Source organism: Nicotiana attenuata, unplaced genomic scaffold (assembly GCF_001879085.1).
Source record: "Nicotiana attenuata strain UT unplaced genomic scaffold, NIATTr2, whole genome shotgun sequence".
Lineage (NCBI taxonomy): Eukaryota > Viridiplantae > Streptophyta > Magnoliopsida > Solanales > Solanaceae > Nicotiana > Nicotiana attenuata.
Genome location: NW_017670329.1, coordinates 154,307 through 159,911, shown reverse-complemented (window position 1 = coordinate 159,911; position 5,605 = coordinate 154,307).

Below are 5,605 nucleotides of genomic sequence, written 5' to 3'. Positions count from 1 at the left end.
TTAAATATGATGCGAATTCCCGTTGGACGATGAATGTTGTCTTTGGACGATGAGGATGATGTCCTTAGACCACGATGTCGTGGGCCATGGGTTGTATGATAAGGGATTCGCAGGACATGAAATGATGTTCTCGGGCTATGAAGATGGTGCCTCCGAACCATGACGCCTTTGAATAATGATATGCAAAAGATTGAAAGAGATCCTCAGGCCATGACATGGTGTTCTCGGGCTATGAAGATGGTGTCTCCGAACGATGACGCCTTTGGATGAGTTGGCGATATTTCAGCCCATGAAGGATGCAGTATGTGGCGATCTTTCAGCCTATGAAATACAGTATGGGGCGATCTTTCAGCCATGCAGATGCAGTATGTGGCGATCTTTCAGCCTATGAAATGCAGTATGGGGCAATCTTTCAGCCATGCAGATGTAGTATGTGGCGATCTTTCAGCCATGGAGTATGTAGTATATGGCGATCTTTTAGCCATGCAGATGCAGTATGTGGCGATCTTTCAGCCATGCAGTATGTGGCGATCTTTAGCCATGCAGATGCAGTGTGTGGCGATCTTTTAGCCATGCAGTATGTGGCGATCTTTCAGCCATGCAGTATGTGGCGATCTTTCAGCCATGCAGTATGTAGTATGTGGCGATCTTTCAGCCATGCAGTATGTGGAGATCTTTCAGCCATGCAGTATGTAGTATGTGGCGATCTTTCAGCCATGTAATATGTAGTATGTGGCGATCTTTCAGCCATGCAGATGCAGTATGTGGCGATCTTTCAGCCATGCAGATGCAGTATGTGGCGATCTTTCAGCCATGCAGATGTAGATGGAGACAGGGTTTAGTCTCGGAAGGCAGAATGGTAGCCTTATGCAATGCAGATGCAGATGGAGAGAACGTTTAGTCTCGGAAGGCAGAATGGTAGCCTAATGCAAGTTGGAAGGCAGAATGGTAGCCTTATGCAATGCAGATGCAGATGGAGGTAGAGCTTAACCTCAGAAGGTAGAATGGTAGCCTTATGCAAGTTGGAAAGCAGAATGGTAGCCTTATGCAATGCAGATGCAGATGGAGGTAGAGCTTAACCTCGGAAGGCAGAATAGTAGCCTTATGCAAGCAATAAAATAACAAATGACAGTGGAGTTTTCTTAGTTGAGAGCAAATTGCAGCGTTGTGATTACTGGGAGCCTTGTGACTACGGAGCATTACTGGTGTGTGCCGATAGCAAATGTTGGCAAGTGTGACGGTTCGGAGAGTCGTATTCTTGAATGATTTTTGGTTCCATGGGCGTACAGTATAATTAATGACTTCGTAATCCTAGTGCATGTATCTAAAGAAAAATCGTGAGTTTTGTAAAAAGGGGGGGAGCTTAGTTCGTATCCCCGCTGGCTTTTGCTTGACGCATTTGTCTTCGATCTGGTGATACCGTCTGTATCATTGGGGTAGCGTTGCTAAACAAAGCAGTTTCAATAATAATCACACACGATTTTGTAAAAATATGGCATAAACAAAAATAGCTTTTAGATGAACCGACGACAGGACATTGCAACCTCTCCTGCTACGGAATTTTGAGCGCCCTCCTCAAAATTCTGCCCCAGTTTGATGGGTCGACGCTTCTGACTGCTGCTCGTGCGGCGATCGGCTAAAATTACTTCGGAATTTTGAGGGTCCACCTAAAAATTTTGCCCTAGTTTTCAATTGGGGGGGGGGGGGAGGGGGAATGAAATTTTATTGAATTGTGACCGAACCCCTAGGGCTGCCTACGTATCCCCTCTTAAACGAGAATCAGGTCAGGCGTAGTTCAGCTGAGAACCTTGGCTTTGATCTGCTTGGTGACTTCTTCCTTGATTTTCAAACTCATACCGGGCTTGAACTTCATGAGCTTTTGCTTTACCGGTGGACACATTGGATCGGTTGGCAGTTTGTGAGCCACAATAGATGTACTTAGACCAGTCATGTCACCATACGACCAGGAGAATATGTCCTCATACTCCTTTAGAAATTTTGTGTATTCTTTCTTTTCTGATGGCGATAGGTGAGTGTTGATCCGTGTTTCCTTGGCGTTTTCTGCATCTCCTAGGTTGACAATTTCGGTCTCGTCCAGGTTGGACTTAGGTCTGTTCTCAAAGTTCTCAACTTCTTTGACAATCTCGTCAGGTATGTCATCTTCCTCTGAATCAATGTCCGTTTGTTGCGTTGTCTCATTACATGTCACAGTCATTGGTTCATCAAGATAGGTAATAGCAATGCTGTATTGGTAAAGTAAGGAGGAAAACGATAGCAACAAATATTAATTCATAATAAAAATCAAACATGCTTTTTGATAGATTGAATAATTATTTTGAACATTGAAGATCTTATTGCGGAAATTGAAAAATGTGGAAAGAAAATCATTTAGTAAATAAAATAGTGAATAGTGCTTGTTTTAGCCTTGCTACCCCGAGGCTTGTCGGGCTCTGGTTGTCCTGATGCTCCAATTCTTGAGACGTGCCCCTCTGCTCACAACCCGTATGGGAGGGCCTTCCCCCCCTCCTCCTCGAGAATAACATAACAGTCCATATCACTGTCCTCTAGAAACAAGTTCTTCACTGCTGCAAGTGCTTCTTCTTCATCCGACCCATAAATAATGTCGGCCTGTTGGAAGGTCTGCTTCAGATGCGGTATTGGCTGCTCTAGTGGGTAGTAAGGACCGGGCCATGGTGGCGACCAGTTATTGAATTCTTCCCAGGTGTATTCATATCCCAAACCGAAGGTAGTGCCATGTTTCTTGAGTTTTATGGGTTTAGAGATCCCGTGGAGGTTCTTGCCGAGCCCTTTGCCAGGTTCGTACCTACTCCAACTCAGTATACTCTCGATTTTGTTATCCCACCATTTGTCTTTGTCGACAGCATTGACCCGCTCGATGTGGTGGTAAGTTTCTCCACCCAGCTTCCTTCTTCCCCCGATCGCTGGAATGGTTTGGCGACTGTATATAGGGTTGCTACCGTCGCCATGAATGATCACTTCCTAGTGATTCCATTCGAATTTTACTGCCTGATGCAGCGTTGATGCTACGGCCCCAGCAGCATGAATCCATGGTCGTCCCAGCAGCAAGTTGTAAGACGCTGGTACATCTATTACCTGGAAATCGACCTCGAACCAGGTTGGTCCCATCTGCAGGCATAGACTAATCTCACCAATGGTGGACCTCTGAGAACTATCAAAAGGCTTTCACATTGATTGCTCCATCCTTTATCTCATGCAGCCCTTTTCTCAACTTCTTGAGTGTTACCAGCGGACAAATGTTAAGACTGGAACCTCCATCGATTAGGATTCTGGTGATGAAATAATCTTCGCATTGCACAGTGATGTGCAGTGCTTTGTTGTGACCTAGCCCTTCAGGTGGCAGCTCGTCCTCATAAAAAGTGATCTTATGGCTTTCTAGCACTTTTCCTACCATATTAGCCATTTCCCCACCAGTGATGTTACTTGGTACATACGCTTCACTCAGCACCTTTAACAGAGCATTCTTGTGTGTTTCGGAATTTTGCAGCAAAGAGAGGATGGATATTTGCGCTGGCGTCTTGTTTAACTGGTCGATGACCGAATATTCCTTGGCCTGTACTTTCCTCCAAAGGTCATCTAGACCTGTCTCAATGAGGGGTGGCCAATTGGAAGCCTGCTTGCTTGATTCAGCTAGATGTTCAGGGGTATAGACTCTACCAGTTCTTTTCATACCTTGTGCTTCGACAATTTCTTCAGTTCTGACCTTGCCCTTCCTTCTTGCCTCGGCCGTATAGTCCCAGGGTACAACATTTGTATAGAAGGGTGGCGTGGTTTATATCGCCACTTGGATCGGCGCGGCTATCCTTACTTCGAATGGAACATGTGCCTTGGGTGGCAAGACTACAACCTCAAATGGTACGGGTGCATTTGCTAGAGACACGAATTCAACCTCAATTGGTACCGGTGTCTTTGCGGGTGGCGCTGCTTCAAACTCAAGAGGTATAGACATATTTACCTCATCGTCCTCGGACGGTTGGATCTGGAATATGATTGGATTGAGAGTAATTGTCGGTTTCTTTGGGTCATCATCTTCTGCAATCAACCCGATTGATCCCTCGGGATCCCAGTCATCTTCTACTTCAATCATGTGGATACCTCCACCCTTATGGTCTGGTAGAGGATTGTTGCGGATGTTTGGAGCGGGTTCCTTTACCACAATGATCTTGTTATCAATCAATGACTGTATCTTGTCTTTCAAAGAGCGTCATTCATCGATGGTGTGCCCTTTCATGCCGGAGTGGTATGCACAGGACTTGTTTGGGTTAACCCATTGAGAAGGATTCTCAGGGGTTGAAGCAGGGATGGGGGTGACATAACTAGCAGCTTTGAGCTTCTCATACAACTGGTCGATGGGTTCAGCGATAGTGGTATATTGTTTTGGAGGTCTGCGATCAAAATTAGGTCGAGGTCTAGGGAGGTTTTGGCGTGCAGGGGATGATTGATAATGGGATGGTTGAGAATTATAGGTGTGGTAGACATGAGCGGTTTGGGAGTATCTGGGTGAAGTAGGTTGATATGTAGGAGGTGGAGATGATTGATAAGTTGGTGGCGGAGCTTGGTATGAGGGTGAGGGTGCTTGGTAATTTGGGGTTGGCTGGTATGTGAGTGGAGGTGTTGGGTAAGCTTGGTATTTGAGGGGAGACTTGGTCCTTTGTGCAATCATCACGGCCCCCCACGTCCCTTTTTTTGGACACACCACCGGACTGTAAACCCTTATTCGTAGCTTGCGAGGCTTCAGAATTTGTGACCACACCACTTTTAATACCCTCCTCAATTCTTTCACCTAATTTGATAATGTCGGAGAACTTGTGGTTCTCAATCATCATCAACCGTTCATAGTGTTGCAGGTCCTGAGCCCGGACTAAGAACTTGTTCATTTGCTCTTTTTCTAAGGCGGGTCTGACCTTAGCAGCTTCGGACCTCCAGCGAGTAGCATACTCGCGAAATGTCTCCGTGGGCTTTTTTTTCAAATTCTGGATATAGAACACGTCTGGTGCGTTCTCTGTATTAAATCTGAATCTGTCCATAAAGTCAGATGCCATGCTCACCCAGCTTGACCATTTCTTGGGATCTTGGCTGATGTACCAAGACAATGTATCTCCTTTCAAACTCCTCATGAACAGCTTTATGCGGATCCTTTCATCCTTCCCTACTCCAACCAGCTTGTCGTAATAGGTCTTCAGATGGACCCTTGGATCACCCGTACCATCAAACATTTCAAACTTAGGAGGTTTGTACCCGTCAGGCAGTTCGACATCAGGCTGTATGCAGAGATCCTCATAGTTCAGCCCCTCGATTCCTTTGCTTCCCTTGACACCCTGAATCCGGCTGGTCAGTTTCTTCAGTTCCTCGGCCAAATTCCTGATAAGCAGATCCTTTTCATCCGACTCAGGTCTGTATGAGATGGGTTGGTGGAGTGTGGCAGTGGTCTCCACGTAGATAGGATTGTTATGGTGGCCTAGTGTATGGGTGTGGAAATGGTCGTTTGTGGAGTTCTGAGGTTCTGGGATGAGTAGTGGAGTGTTGTTTGGGGTATGGCAGGTGTTACATTGGTTCTTTGGTGGAG